At 47.4% G+C, this 15,464-nt stretch overlaps 2 long non-coding RNA genes across 4 annotated transcripts; one reads left to right on the top strand and one right to left on the bottom strand.

Annotated features, from left to right (window-relative positions):
* The first annotated feature begins 293 nt into the window (after nucleotides 1-293).
* On the top strand, nucleotides 294-12,223 carry LOC309857383. 2 transcript variants are annotated; one of them, XR_014307673.1, is made up of 4 exons: nucleotides 294-792; nucleotides 3,298-3,541; nucleotides 4,869-5,011; nucleotides 12,211-12,223. It is a non-coding gene; the product is annotated as an uncharacterized lncRNA (long non-coding RNA). The 2 variants fall into 2 exon arrangements; XR_014307674.1 differs by lacking the exon at nucleotides 12,211-12,223 and adding an exon at nucleotides 5,094-5,723.
* LOC309857376 lies at nucleotides 6,073-8,510 on the bottom strand. 2 transcript variants are annotated; one of them, XR_014307659.1, is made up of 3 exons: nucleotides 8,303-8,510; nucleotides 6,367-6,538; nucleotides 6,073-6,242 (listed from the first exon to the last, which is right to left on the bottom strand). It is a non-coding gene; the product is annotated as an uncharacterized lncRNA (long non-coding RNA). The 2 variants fall into 2 exon arrangements; XR_014307660.1 differs by having other exon boundaries at nucleotides 6,073-6,538.
* Nucleotides 12,224-15,464: the final 3,241 nt, after the last annotated feature.

Below are 15,464 nucleotides of genomic sequence, written 5' to 3' on the forward strand. Positions count from 1 at the left end.
CGCTGGCCGCCGCCTCTCAGCACCGACACTCGAGCGAGGAGGAAAGGTAGGAGGCTGCGCTCCCCGACGCTACCAGTGAAGCCACGCCGTTTCCACCACACAGAAGGCACTACTTCCTCCAACATGGCAACGCCCCTGCCCAGCCAATGAAAGAGGACGCCGCAGGCCCGCCTCCGCCTGCCTCCGCCAAGAAAGGCGCGGGGGCCGCTACCGTCGAGCCAGCAGGTGATCCTGCCCCCGAGCGGCGGAGGGCGACACTACAACCTCGCCTACGTTTCTGCAGGGCAACCCGCCGCTGTTGGTGCCCGGTGAGCGGGAGAAGGGAGGGCGGGGAGGGTCAGGGGCGCTCCCTCCCCACCTTGCCCTTTCCCTCGGAAAATCGGCCTGCGAACCTCTTCCAGGACCTTCTCCCGAGATTGTCCCGCGGGAAGCATAGTCGTGGCGGGATGCTGGCCCTTTACTTCTGCGGCCGGTTGTCCAGAGAGGGGGGCGCGTCCCGGTGTCAGGCCTCCGGCCCGGGCGCCGCCGCTGCAGCCGCCTGGGCGCGGTGGCCTCTGTGGGAACCCGGCTTCCGCCCTTAGCCCCGGCACCCACCCGCGAACGTGGCTTCTCCCCCGCTGAGCTTGGCTCCAGCGATCTGTAGGGAGGAAGGTGGTCAGCTGGCAGCCTCGGGTCATCTGGGCCGCTCCCAGCTCCACTTCAGCTCAGCTGCGGGGCGGCCACAAGTTTGGGTTCTGAGAGCTCTTAAAGAATCACCTCGCTACCGGCCGGCCAACAAAACGCAGCCGACAAGTAGATGTGGGAGCATGTTTATGTCCAGTCTGCTCTAGAATGGGCGGTATCGTGTGTTTGTGGCTAGCGTTGGTTCGATCGCCACACCTGCCCCCAATTTCTGAGACCCCCTCCTCCTCCTGCCATCCACCCCACATTTATTTTGAGATTTTTCTTTCCTCTTCCCTTGCTCTTTCTCCCACTGTCCTCCCCTTTAGTGGGAATGTCATGGTCAAATGATGATTCATTTCTCTTTTTTTCCTCCGTGAGACTCTGACAGCTCAAACCACAGATCTCACGCGTGCCCTTCAGGCTGCAGCTTTGCTGTAATAACCCAGGACTGGGCTGCCCCTCCCAATGCTGTGATCTCCCAGAGATAGCACAAGCAGTCCTTAGAAAGACATGGAACACAGCAAGACAACGGCTTACAGCAAGTCTTGCATTCGAGTCACTCCAAACGGGAAACTGGTCACTTTCTTTTAAAAACGTGAGTACAGAGATGCCTGGGTGGCTCACTTGGTTAAGCAGCTGCCTTCGGCTCAGGTCATGATACCAGTGTCCTCAGATCGAGTCCCACATCGGGCTCCTTGCTCAGCAGGGAGCCTGTTTCTCCCTCTGCCTCTGCCTGCCATTCTGTCTGCCTGTGCTCGCTCTCTCCCCCTCTCTCTCTCTGATAAATAAATTTAAAAAAATCTTTAAAACCTGAGTACAGAATCTGAAACAATACATTCCCTAGCAGTGGGCCTGGCAAGGCCTTGTTGAGGAAAACGTTCCCAGTCAATATCCAGAGACTATGACAGGTAGGATGAGAGGTGGAATCTTATTTGGAGAATCAGAATAAATTGCCAGGGGAGCAACTATGAAAGTGCATTCTATGCCCTGTTGTGGTCATTTGGATATAGGGAATGAAAGCCTATTATTTGGTCTTTGTTTGTTTACTCTTATTATGAAAATTCTCAAGCATACACCAAAGTGTGTAGAGCAGAAGGATCCCGGCGCTTCCGAGTACTTATCACTCTGCTTCCCCAACTGTTTCATAGGCTCTCCTCTTCTACTGCCCCCAAAGTGCCTGTATTTTTGTTTTGGGGGGAGAGGGGAGGTCTGGAATATATTTTAAAGTAAATCCCAAACATCACATCATTCCCTGCTCCCGAAATACCTTGGTTTACACATCAAAGAAGGAGGAGGAATAGGTGGAGGAGGGGAAGACTGAGAAGGAGGAGGGATGAAAAAGAGAGATTTCCGCACAGGCCCACTATGCCAGAATCAATAGGTCTAATAAGCTATTCCGATTGGCTCTGAGAGGCATGACTTTTAGCCTCTCAGACTTTTAGGGCCACAGTGCTAATAAGCGACAAGGGCAAATTCAGGCAGCACAAACAGCAAGGCCCACACTCATCACCAAGGCACTGAGGGGGGTGGGCAAGGGTGCCAGATCGACGCAACAAAGTTGTCTGGGAACTCCACCTGCCCTAGAAGTCCAGATGAGTGAGTAGTTGAACTGTTTTTTACCTTCATTGTCATTCCTTTCTGAAATTATTGCCGGCCTTTGGTAAAGACATGAACCTGAGCTTGTGCAGCCTGGGGTATTGATCTTGGGGTTGCTGAAGAGAGTAGGTGCCAACAAAGAATGAAAATCCCTGCTGCCTGTTCTCCTTCCGAGAGTCAGGAGGGAACAGTCAAGACCCCATACAGTTCACTGCCACTTGGAGCCCTGGCTGTGGCAGTGGCGTGGCCCACCAAAGCCAGGAGCAACAGGCAAGACCCCAGACCCCAAATGCTAATGGAACACCCTGGGGAGGATGAAGGAAAGGCAGAGAGTCAGCGGAAACCTTCCCAAAGGACATTTCCCTCAGTTTCATCTGGGAGCTGACATTCAGCTGGTACACACCCCTTCAGCCACACAAAGTTTGGTGACTAGCCTCTGGCCAGAACCTGCTGTGTGTCTCCCTACCCCGAACCCTTCCCAAGATCCCTACCATGGCCTCACGATCCAGGCACTGGGTGTGTAACACTTGACTCTGCAGGGGTCCCCGGGCCAGCTTTTGGTTAGTTAGTTGTCCGCGCTGTTAAAGATTTGACTACTGTTACATGTTTGACTCTCGTCTTTGGTGATGGTACCTATTTCATAGGAAATAGAAGCTGGAATCCAGGAAACAGGCTGGAGGATGAAATTAAAAAGTGGATACAAAGCTTCTAATCAGAGCCAGACACAACCGGCGATCAACTATATCCCAGTCTCTCCCCTCTTCTCTCATCTGTACTTTCCTTAATGAGGAATGAGACTTTAAGTTGACTTTTTTTTATCTTCAAGTCTCTCTCTCTCTCGATTCCCTAACTTCCCTCTCCTGCCTTCATTTCATCCTAGAACTTGTGCCCACGACTTCTTTTTAAGTAAATATTAACCCCCTTTGACTCTGAATCTCTGGAAAATTCTCAGTTCCCTATTTTTGCTGGCACTGTGACAGGTCCTCATTTCTCCTTCCCACTCCTCTCTATTTATAGTTTTCACAATTTTTTTGGCAGGTTGGCTACAGAACACTCAAAAATTGCAAAGAGAAATATTGTGTTCTGGAAATTCGCCCGAGCATTTTTTTCCAATATCGTCCTTATGCTCTTCTGATCCTCTCTTGAACTGTTGGACTAAAGCAGCTGACGCTTCCACCAGCAACCAGAGTCATCCTGTCCACTACTGTGGGAACAGAGGGTTTCCATTTGGAACTGCAGACTAAGCCTAAAGTCTGGTGGCCCTTTGGTGCCAGGATAGCAGGTATGGGACGGGTGGGACATGGAGGACAAGCATCATGGTAGAGGTCTCCATTCGACCAGGAAAGCTCACAATGAGCCAACAGGTCCATTTCAACATCTTCTGTATTTTCCTTATAACCTGTTTCATTCCAGAGTGGATTTGAGATCATTTAGTTTGATTCTTAAATGTTTCCCATTCCAACCGGAAACAGACTCATCCTACGGGCTCCCAAATTCTGCCTCATCTTCCTAATCAGTTAGTACCTCAAATTGGGTATGATAGTGCCAGAACATTCTTCCATGTGTATTTTATAACAGACTAGTATTTTATTAGTTTTTTTTCAAACTAATAAGAATGATAAGGGTAACTTTTTTTTCTTTTAAAGCATAGGCAAAATCACGAAAGACATTGAAATGAACCTAAAAGATTATAGTGTCTTCCAAGGGAAAACAGGTGTTGTCTCATGTACCCTTCTGGGCTGACCAATTCTATGGGATATTCTGTGCCTTTCTTGTCTTTGAGCTATTTTGCAACTCTATAGATTGTACATAATTGATGTGGATGCAGATGATCTTGTCTAGCTATATGTAAATGAATTTTGTCCACTGGAAGTACAGTTGACCCCCTTTCCTTTGGTAGAAGGCAGTTTTGCATTCATTTGCATTCTATTTGCATCTATCAAAGCAAATTCGTTTAAGTATTACTGATTGTATATGTGTCTGCCTTGAGATTCTTGCTTGAAGTGGTGGTAACATCTTAGTGGTTCCCGAGCTAATGAATGAATTAAACAAAATCCCTTCAGGCATTTATCTCATATTTGCAAAATGGTCCTTATTTAATCTTTTCGAGAAAATGATACAGTAGCAAACCATGACAAGATTCTGGTAAATGAAAAGTGCAATGAAATCAAATCGGAATGAATTTTAGAATTACCTTCAATGTGGCCCACGCTATGCCAGAGGCAGAGAATGAATGAATCTCAAAGACATGGCTTCTGGCCCCCAGGAGTTACAGTAATCTGTGTCAACATTGGCATGCCTGAGAAATGCATGTGACATTCCCATCAGGGTTCCCCCGGGGGTTCAGTTAACCTTTCTCTTCCAAGCTACCCTCTCTTGTAGTGATATCAACTGTGCCCTTGGTTTCAGCTCCCATTCCCTAGCCAACATCTCTCCCACTGATACAGGACCATCTGTTTCTTTCCTACCCACCAGGCCCGTGTAACTGACTACCTACTCATGCTATTTCACTGATGTCCCACCTGTGCCTCAAAACCCAGCATGTTCAAAACTTGATTCATCATCGTTTCTGAAAGAATGGCTTATCCTCTTTTGCTTTGTTTCTTTAGAAATGATTCTACCAATGCCAGCGGCATGCACCAGAAACCAGGAAAGAATCATACAGCTGAGCCAACCTGCTGTACTTTAAAACACTTGACCACAATTCTCCAGTGGATACTCAACCCTGGCTTCAAACTCCCTTGTCTCTCCGGTGAGTTTGCTTTCCCTCCTTCAAGACTTGCCTCAACAATCCCTACCCCCACCTCTTCTGAACTATGTCACCTCACTCCCAGCTCCTGTCCTAGGGATGAGGGAGCAGAAGGCAAGCTTAGGACAAAGCAGAAACTGGCACCCTACACCCTCTCCCCATGCCATATGTGTAACATTCCTCATAAACTCCTGGCTGCCCTAAAGGAAAAACGATGCTTAACTGATAGAGATCCCAGTCCTGCAAAACAGGAGTATCCCTTCATCTACGAATGTCCTAGTGACTTACAAGGAAGGAAGAAGCTTTCTCATCAATAGCCTGGCTTCCAGAGACCCATACCTCAGTTTCCGGAAGCCCTAACATCACCCTCCCCTCCATAAAATTGAGGGAGGCTAAGGGGGAGGGAAGTGTAATAAAACTGAATTTCTTTTAAGCCCAAAGCCCACTGACAAGGATGTGTGATAGGAGGAATGTAACATATCTCTAGGAAACTCCCGACTGTCTTCATGCTTTCCCTCATTAGAGGCAAAAACAGCCTTGACTTGACAATAACCAGGTCTCCCTTATCCTGAAATTCTTCTTTAGCATATGACAGTCCTTCTGGACACCCCCTTTGTCCTCACCTTCCTCAGCTCCCAGTCAACCATGCCTCTGTCTGAGCAGCTCTTTCTGCCCTTGGGTCCTGTCCCTGTGTTTTAATAAAACCACCATTTGCACCTAAGACGTCTCAAGAATCCTTTCTTGGTCATCGGCTCTGGACCTCACCCCACCAAACCTCACCTGTGTTCCAAAACTTCATCACCAGTGTCACACTTCAAGAAAATAAAAGCCCTTTGTGCAGGAATTCCCTTATCTTACCACCACCCAATCAAATCTACACCTACATTTGTATCCATTTTTAATTTGTTTTTAGACATTTACTCAACAAATATTTAGTCAATACCTACTGTGTGCTACACACTGCCCTGAGTGTTTGTAAATCTGTGGCGAATGACACAGAAAAGTCCCTGGCATCATGGAATTTACATGGTAATTGGAGAAATGTACAAGAAACACAGAAAGAGTTGAAGACAGAGCAGATTTATTGAGAAGAGCAGACATCCCCAGCTAGGGTTTGTTCTTCCTTGTGCCTGGGATTTGTTCCTTCCAGCCCTCTCCAGGACTCCACTCCCAGGGTCAATATCAAGTTCTTGTTCCAATGGATCCTTCCAGTCAGAAGACAAATGATCTTTTTCTTAAAAACAAAAGGAAAAAACCCAAAACAAAGACTTCCTTTAACCTTCTACCTTCCTATAACAACCTCCATATTTCTCTCCCCACCTCATTCCCAGCATAGCTTGTAAAATATTTGTCTACACCTGTGGGTGTAGGGTACCATGTCCCCAAGGGTAGTTGAAAAATCTCTATAAAGAATCCTTATGTGCAGATCATTTTAAGGGAGTCCATTTCCAGATCCAAACTCCATGTGTGCTCTGTAGGATAGGTGATATGCCCATTCTTGGGTCTGATATCAGGATACTCCTCTCCTTCCTGGAAGATCAAGACACTCCTCTCAGATCTTATTAGAGTGTAGGACTTGGGCTGATACCAAAGTTGAAATACCAGTTTTGTTTCAAATAATGCCCTTCTGTGGGCAGTCCTGGGGCTCCACCTTTAGAGCTTCCTCTCCTTATTAAGGGTAAAGGTTAACATCGGAAAGGGGATTAGGGCAGATGTTGGAAGTGCTCTGACATCAGAATAAGAATCAGTTTTGGTTAGTGACACTCAATCCTTCATATTTAAATTAAACTACATATTTTTAGGGACATAATAGGGAAAAGCACAAGTAAGGATTTTAATGGTTTCATTCCATTCTAGTGTGGTTTGGGAAATAAAATAACAGAAAATGAGACTGTTCTGATTTAAAAAAAAAATCAACTTGTAGCAGGCAAATGTTATTCCAATGAAGTCGATCCTTTTCTTTCTCATTTTCTTTTTAAAGATTTATTTATTTATTTATTTGGTAGAGAGACACACACACACACACACACACACACACACACAGAACACAAGTAGGGAGAGCAGGGGAGGGAGAAGCAGGCTTCCTGCTGATCAGGAATGTGGGCCTTCATCCCAGGCCCCTGGGATCATGACCTGAGCCAAAGGCAGCTGCTTAGTGACTGAGCCACCCAGGTGCCCTCTATCTCATTTTTTAAATGTTTAATATTTTCAACACCTAGTTAATAAAATATACATATATTGTGATGAAAAGTTTATGATTAAAAAGTTTCAGATGTCCACTTAAAAATGTGCAAGGTGTGTGAATTCTCATAGGCGGTCCATGCACCATACACGCCTATCACTAGCAAACGTGGATGTACTCGGTGTCTCTAGGTTCCCGCTTCCTTAGTGCCCTCTTAATCACATGGTTTCTCTTCCTACCATCCTGGACCTGTATTCTCAATTTGCTTCTCTATTTCATCTCTGCCCCTTTGAAGAGCTTGATTCTGGGTCTTCTGTAGCTATGCGTTCGCTCTCTCTCTCTCTATCTCTCTCTCCCTCGATCAGGCTTTCACAACCTAGCACTATTGATACCTGGTGGGTGATTCTCTGTGGGGCTGTCCTGTGCCCTGCAGGACAGTTAGCAGCATCTCTGGTCTCTAGCCACTAGATGCCAGCAGCACCCCCCCCAGTGGTGACCACCAAAAATGTCGCCAGATATTGTTCAATCGGCCCTGGGAGCAAAACTCCTTGCCTCCCAGCCCCAGTTTTAAAACCACTGCTTTGGCCGATTCCATTCAGCATCATTGATTTAAGTTCTTTGTAGAAGCTGAAGGCTCTGAAGTTAACGTCTTTAATCCTAATCCGCCCTTGGAGCTGAGAATCACATGGCCAGCTGCCTGCAGCATATTTCTCCATGAATATGTAACAGGAGTCTTATTTTCACCATGATTTCTATCCTGCTCCCTCCTCACCTGCTCCTGTCCCAGTCTCCCCATCTTAGTAAACAGCATCCCCACCTCCTACTGGCTAAAGCCTCAGCCCCTGGGATAAATTTCCCCTTTCCCTTCTCTCATATCTAATCCATCAACAAAACCAACTGATTTGACCTCCAAAACAGAAGTCAGACTTGCTCACTGCTCTTTATATCCATTGCTCCCATTTGAATCCAAACCTTGAAATTTTTTTTGCACTTCAGACACTGTTAACAGTCATTGGTCCCACGACTACACCTACACAGATATTTTACAAGATCGCTAATCACCATCAAGTTGCCAAATCCAATGATTAACTTTCAGATCCAAATGAATCAACCTGTCAGTCCTATAGACATAGAACTCCCTCCACTTCTCTGGAAATATTCTATCTTTTTCATCGTGATGTTGGCTCTCCCTTCCTCTTCCACACTGGTCAGTGATGATGTCTCCTTTCCTGGCTGGGTTTTGTTGAGCTTCCTGACCTTTAGACATCAGTCCTGTGCTCTGGGACTCGGACCTTCTGCTTGAGTTTTCTGTTGTGTTAAAAAAAAATTCAGCTGAGTACATTTTAAAGAACCTATTGGCTTTATTTAATGATTCACGAAATGGGCAGCATCCTGCTTGCAGACTGAAAGGAGCTCGGAGGAGCGGTACAAAAAGAAAGACTTTTATAGGCAGAAGAGAGGAGGAGCAAGGAAGTCACGTCAGGCAAACAAGGCAGGTTGGTTATGGCCAGGTGACTTGGCTTCTGGGGATGGCAGGGGTCCGAGGGAGTGGGGATCAGGTGGTGTCTGCTGGCCTGGGCTCAGATTCCATTTCTGGGACAGCTGAAATCATAATTAAGTCTGGTTTGGGGGACATGGGGCTTAGCATAAGCAACTCCATTTTGGGCCTCTTGTTTTGTTTTTAATAGTTACTTCATAACAAATAATAACAAGTTTAGTAACTGTAAACAGCTCAGTTTACTATCTTACCATCTCTAGCTGTCAGGAGGCCAGAAACAGCTTAACCAGGGTCCTCGGCTCTGGGTCTCACTCAAAGGAGGAGAGAAGGCGCCCACCAAGCTGTGTTCTCACCTGCAGGTTCCACTAGGGAAGGCTCTGCTTCCAAACTCACTCGGGTTGTTGGAAGAACTCATTTTGTTGTAGCTGTGTGATTTGGGGGGCAGCCCATGCTGGGGTGGGCCAGAGAGATTCTCCAGGCTATTAACTGGAAACCATCCTCAGCCCCCAGAGGCTGCTTGCGGTTTCCTGCCATATAACTCTCTCCACAGGTGATTCTGAATTTGGCTCTTTGCTTCTTCAGGTCCAGGACAGCCTCTCACTCCAATCAGTAAAACAGTCTGATTTAATATAATGAGATCATAATAGTGACATCTTCTTACCTTGCCAAATTCTACTGGTTAAAAGCAACTCCCAAGTCCCATACACACTCCCATCCATACTCACAGGACAAATACCAAGGGAAAGATATCATGAAGCTGCCTTATCATGTTGCCAAACACACCTCTGTCCATACTCACTGCATAGGTAAGCCCAATTCTTCTCAGGGCTTGAACCCTATGTCCTAACGGTGCTCATATTTGTGCCTCCAGCCTGGACCTCACCCATAAATGCCAGACTCATGTGTTCAGCTGCTGGTTTGGCATCTCCATGTGGATTCAGCCACCATCTCCAGAACCAAATGACCTGTTGCCCATCAAACTTGCTTCTCCCGTCGTCTTTCCCATCTTAGCAAGTGGTAACGTCACTGTTCCAGGGCCTCAGGCCCCCAAAATTGTAAAATAATCCCAACTCTTGTCTTTTACCGCACACTCCACACTTAATATATTTACAAATCCTGCGTGTTTTGTCTTCAATATACACCCAGAATCTCCCCCTTTCTCCCCACCCCTACATCTACTGCTCTGGTCTGGGCCAATACCCCTTCTCACCCAGATCAGTGGTCCTCAACCAGGAGAGTTTTGTGTACCTGCTCCTCCGCAGAAGATTTTGACAGGGTCTGGACACACTTTTCGTTGTCACAACTTGAGAGTGGGAAAGGGCGCTCCTGCGATCTATTGGTCAGTGCACAGGACAGCTCCCCATAACAAAAATTAATGTGGCCCCAAATGTAAGCAGTATAGAAATCTCAGTCTACATTAATGCAAGAAGCATCCCCACCCCACAACCCCTCAAGTCCGTTCTGCACACAGCAGCCTGAGTGATTCTTTTCTTTTCTCTTTAAGATTTTATTTATTTATTTGACAAAGCGAGAGAGAGATCCATGTAGGCAGAGAGGCAGGCAGTCGGAAAGGGAGAATCAGGCTCCCTGATGAGCAGAGAGCCCAATGCGGGGCTCGATGCCAGGACGCCAAGACCATGACCTGAGCTGAAGGCAGAGGCTTAACCCACTGAGCCACCCAGGCGCCCCGATCCTTTTCTAATCTAAATCAAGTCAAGCCTCTTCGAAACCATCCAAGCTCTTCTCATCTGGCACAAAGTTAAGGGCAAATCTTTACAATGGCCTTCAAGACTTTATGTGATCTTGATGAGGGAGCAGGAGGCTGGCTGAGGACAAAGCAAGAGCTGGCGCCTTGCACCCCCCCCCCCTTCATCCGCTCCCCTCCATATGTGTAGCATTGCTCAGGCACCCCTGACTGCCATAAAATGATAAATAGTTAACTTGATGAGATCACAATACTGCAAGACAGGAGTCTCCCTTGGTTTTCAAATTTCCTTGAGATTACAACAAAGAAGTTACCTTATCAATAGCCCAATTTCCAAAGACACAGAACTCAGTTCCTCAAGCCTAATGTCACCCTCCCCTCCATAAAAACCGAAGGAGGCGGAGGGAGAAGGAAAAGTAAATAAAGTTAAATTTCTTCTAAACCTAAATCTCATTAACAAGGATGCTTGATAGCAGGAATGTAACATTCCACCAGACTTCCAATTGTCTTTACTTGATAACAACTAAGCCTTCAATATCCTGATAGTATTCTTTGCCCCAATAGCCCTGCTGAACACCCCTTTGTCCTCACCTACCCAACTCCTGTGTATATAACCAACCACTCCTAACAACCCGGGGCGGCAGCCGCATCTCTGCCTGCCCACAGGCCCTGTCCCCGTGCTTTAATAAACCACCATTTTGCACCAATGACGTCTTAAGAATTCTTTCTTTAGTCGTCGGCTCCGAACCTCCTCACCCCACCGAACCTGACTTAGGTTCTGGGACTTTTCAATCTGACCCCACTACCTTCTTTACCTACCTCCTACCACTTGCCGTCTTGCTCATTTTTTGCCCAGCATTATTGGTCGCTGTGTCATTCTTTAAACACACCAGATGTGCTCCCACCTTGGGCTTACTGTTTGCTTTGTGTGGGATGCTCTTCTCCAAACAGCACAACTGCTTGTTCCTTAATTTCCTCCAGGTCTTTTCTCAAATGAGGGAGACTTCCCTGACACAGTCCCATAGAAAATACCAACCTGCTCCCCTAAACCCCACACCCCATGTCCACTCACTCAGCTTAGTTTCCTTCCTACCCCACATAAACCCCTGATATGTATGTGTATTTATTTGCTTCATTTCTCACTCAACAACTAAAATGAAAACTCCAAGAGGACATCAAATTTATTTTGTCTCTTGTTAACTATTCTGTCTTTAGGGTTTAGAACAGTACCTGACACATAGTAGATGTTCCGTAAATATTGGAGAATGATTTGTTACTATCTCTGCCTTTTCTCTATCCATTCTTTACACAGCAGCCAAAAATGACATTTTAAAAATGCAAAAGGAATCCCATGACCACCCTCCACTCACCAGTGTAAAACCCTTCAACGGCTTTTCGTTGTGCTCAAGCCGCAGCTGACATTCTACAGCCCAGGCCAGATTAAGATTTCAGAGTTCTTAATCACTGGAAAGACGATGGTGTTGTCACCACCAGAGATATTTAAATATTTTTGAAGATTAGATCCCAAAGTAAATGTGCTAAAAGCCTAGCAATATCCGATTTCACAAACTCAGATTTCATAAAATCTTATTAGTCTTCTCACCTTGTGTAAGTTTAATCTTTCCTCGGCCCCCTTTTCTCTTCTGTTTCAGGCACTCACCATACTTTGCCAGAATGATCATAACGGCCTTCCAACCTGTCATCTCATCTTCAGGAATATGCCCCTTTCCCTCCCCTCCTCACACCAATTCATCCTCTAAACTTATTCTAAGATGATCACTCTAAAATGTGCATCTCACTGTGTCCTTCCCCTACAGGAACTTACTCAATAGCTCCAAAGGACGTGTGAATTTCCTTGGTGTGGTATTTTTACAAGACCCTTTGCTTGCAAGTGGCAGCAATCCAAAGAAAACTGGAGGAACCAAAAGGGAAAAGCAAGCAAACAAACAAAAAACAAAGGAATGTCCAGGTTCCTGTAGGGGTGGATACCACAGAAGTTCATAAAAATCTAAAAGAAGATGGGGAACCTGGGTGGCTCAGTGGGTTAAGCCTCTGCCTTCGGCTCAGGTCATGATCCCAGGGTCCTGGGATCGAGCCCCACATCAGGCTCTCTGCTCTGCAGGGAGCCTGCTTCCTCCTCTCTCCTCTCTCTCTCTGCTTGCCTCTCTGCCTACTTGTGATCTTGAAAGACCCCCCCCACCAGTCGTTAACTAATTAACTGTGCTTTTGTTGTGTAAAAGTACCCCTCCTCCCCTTGCAATGAAAAGACCCTTCCCCCAGGGTTGAATTCAATGTAACTGTTTTTTTGCCTTTCTGTAACCACTTGGCTTTTAGGGCATCACACTTGACTCCTGTTTGAACAAGATACCCCCTCCTAATAGCCGGGGCATGGTCCCGTAGGTCACGTAGGCAAGGGGGCTGCATGGTCCCGTAGGTCACGTAGGCAAGGGGGCTGCATGGTCATGTAGGTCACGTAGACAGGATGCCTTTCTGCCCAGTAATAAGGTCAAACTTCCCCTCTTTGTTTCCCCTTCCCGCTTTTCTCTTCGCGTGTGGGGGGTCTTCCAGGGCCAATCCACTAACACCAAAGTATGCCTTTTTCAAAAGTTCAAACTGTCCACCAATCAGTTTCACCCCACCCAAAACTTGTTTGTACCTTTCTATAAAAGACCCCGCTTCACTCCGGTCGGTGTGCTCAGTTAGCTGGAGCTGCCGACCACCCGCCGGTACCTGCGTGACAATAAACCTCTTGCTGTTTGCATCCAGTGGCAGTGTTGGATTCTTGGGTAAGGGGATCCGCGGGTCTTTCATTTGGAGGTCCCACCGAGATCATTGGACTCCTGCCCACGGATCCAACTGACTCCCACCGGGAGGTAAGCTGGCCAGCATTTCAATTTTAATAGCTGTGTGTTTTTGTCTCCTGTCTCGTGTTCTTGTTTGTCTCTAGTCTTGTGAGGCCTCTGTTTGACCTATACTGCAGGTAGCGGTATAGTTTTTGTACAACAGCGTGCGTTGTTGCTCTGTATTCTGTAGGCAGCTTGAGAAGGAGTTGACGAACTCGGACTTCTCCCCTGCCGCCCTGGGGGACGCCCCAGGGATCAGAGGGGCCCGATTTTTGGGGGCCCCGCAGGTAGCCGAGGGTTATATCCGTCTGTCTGTTCCAGAGGTGCCTCAGCTCTGGACGGAGTCTGTCCACCGCAGGGAGACCTCGAGGCTCCCTGGGCCGGTGGAAACCTTGCTTTCGGTAGTATACCGAAACCGCGCAGCGACATCTTTGTTAATTGTTTTGTGTGTCCTACTCGTTGTCCTTGGTGTTTTCTTTGATTCTAAAATGGGGCAAACTCTCACAACCCCTTTGAGCCTCACTCTAGGCCACTGGAAAGATGTTCAGATCCGAGCCAACAACTTATCGGTGGAGATCAAAAGAAGAAGATGGCAGACTCTCTGCACCTCTGAATGGCCCACCTTCAAGGTCGAATGGCCTGTAGAGGGAACCTTTAACATCAATGTTATCTTACAGGTCAAGGAGCAAATCTTCAATCAAGGACCACAAGGTCGTCAGGACCAAGCACCTTATATAATAGTCTGGGAAAGCCTGGTCAAAGAGCCCCCCCCCCCCGTGGGTCTTTCCCTTTGTTCCTCCTTGCCCTCCCTTAAGCCCCTGGGCGCCGCCTCCGCCGGCTTCTACCCCTCCCCCAGCTTCCTCCACTCCACTGGCCCCACACCCCACACCAACTCCTACTGATCCTTCCAAACCGCCCACCTCTTCCAGCCTTTACCCTGTAGTCCCTATTGACCCTCCCTCGTCCAACAACAACTCCTCTCTGTGGCGCCCCAGGCAGGTCCTCCCTCCCGAGGAATCCCCTTTAATAGACCTCCTAACCAAGGACCCCCCCACCTTACCATCCTCCCAGGGCGACACTCAGCCCCAAGGGGGAACCAGATCCTCCATCTCCAATCGCTGGCAGAGTTAGAAGCCGACAAAGACCAGAACAGGAGGAGACTTCTAGACTCTTTCCCTTTCGCCAAGGGAGGGAACCAGGGAGCCTCCAATATTGGCCCTTCTCTGCATCAGACTTATACAATTGGAAGTCTCAAAACTCTTCCTTCTCACAGGACCCCGTGGCCCTAACCGCCTTAATTGAATCTATCTTAGTTACACATCAGCCTACCTGGGATGATTTCCAGCAGCTCTTGCAGGCTCTCCTCACTACAGAGGAAAGACAAAGGGTATTTTTAGAGGCCAGAAAAAATGTCCCAGGGGACGACGGAAGGCCCACACAACTTCCTAACGTAATAGATGAAGCTTTCCCTCTGACTCGCCCTGACTGGGAATTCAATACGGCTGCAGGTAGGACCCACCTACGTCTTTACCGCCAGTTACTTATAACAGGCCTCCATAATGTGGGGCGCCGCCCCACTAATTTGGCCCAGGTAAGGCAGGTGACTCAAGGTAAGGAGGAATCTCCAACCGCCTTCCTAGAAAGGCTTAAAGAAGCCTACCGCAGATATACGCCTTTTGACCCAGACAGTGATGAACAGAGAGGAAATGTCTCCATGACATTCATCTGGCAGTCAGCTCCAGACATTAGAAATAAGCTACAGCGTTTGGAGAATCTACAAGATTTTTCTTTGCAGGATTTATTGAAAGAGGCAGAAAAGATTTTTAATAAAAGAGAGACTCAGGAGGAGAAAGAAGAACGACTTAGGAAGTTGCAGGAGGAAAAAGAGGAAAAGCTAAGGAAGGAAGCTGAAGAGAAGGAAGAAAAGCGAGAACGTAAACGAAACAAGGAACTTAGTAAAATATTGGCCACCGTAGTGCAAGGCAGTCAGAGCTTAGGGATAGGGGAGTCAGATAGGGAGGGAGACGTAATGAGGCTTCGGATAGACCAGGACCAATGTGCCTATTGTAAGGATAGAGGACATTGGGCCAGAAACTGCCTGAAGAGGCCTAAGGGAAATACTAAGCAAGTTGCAAGACTTATGGCTTTAAATGAAGACTAGGGGCGTCAGGGTCAGGAGCCCCCCCCTGAACCCCGGGTAACCCTAACCGTTGGGGGGCAACCAATCA

Source organism: Mustela nivalis (assembly GCF_964662115.1).
Source record: "Mustela nivalis genome assembly, contig: HAP1_SCAFFOLD_681, whole genome shotgun sequence".
NCBI classification, from domain to species: Eukaryota; Metazoa; Chordata; class Mammalia; order Carnivora; family Mustelidae; genus Mustela; species Mustela nivalis.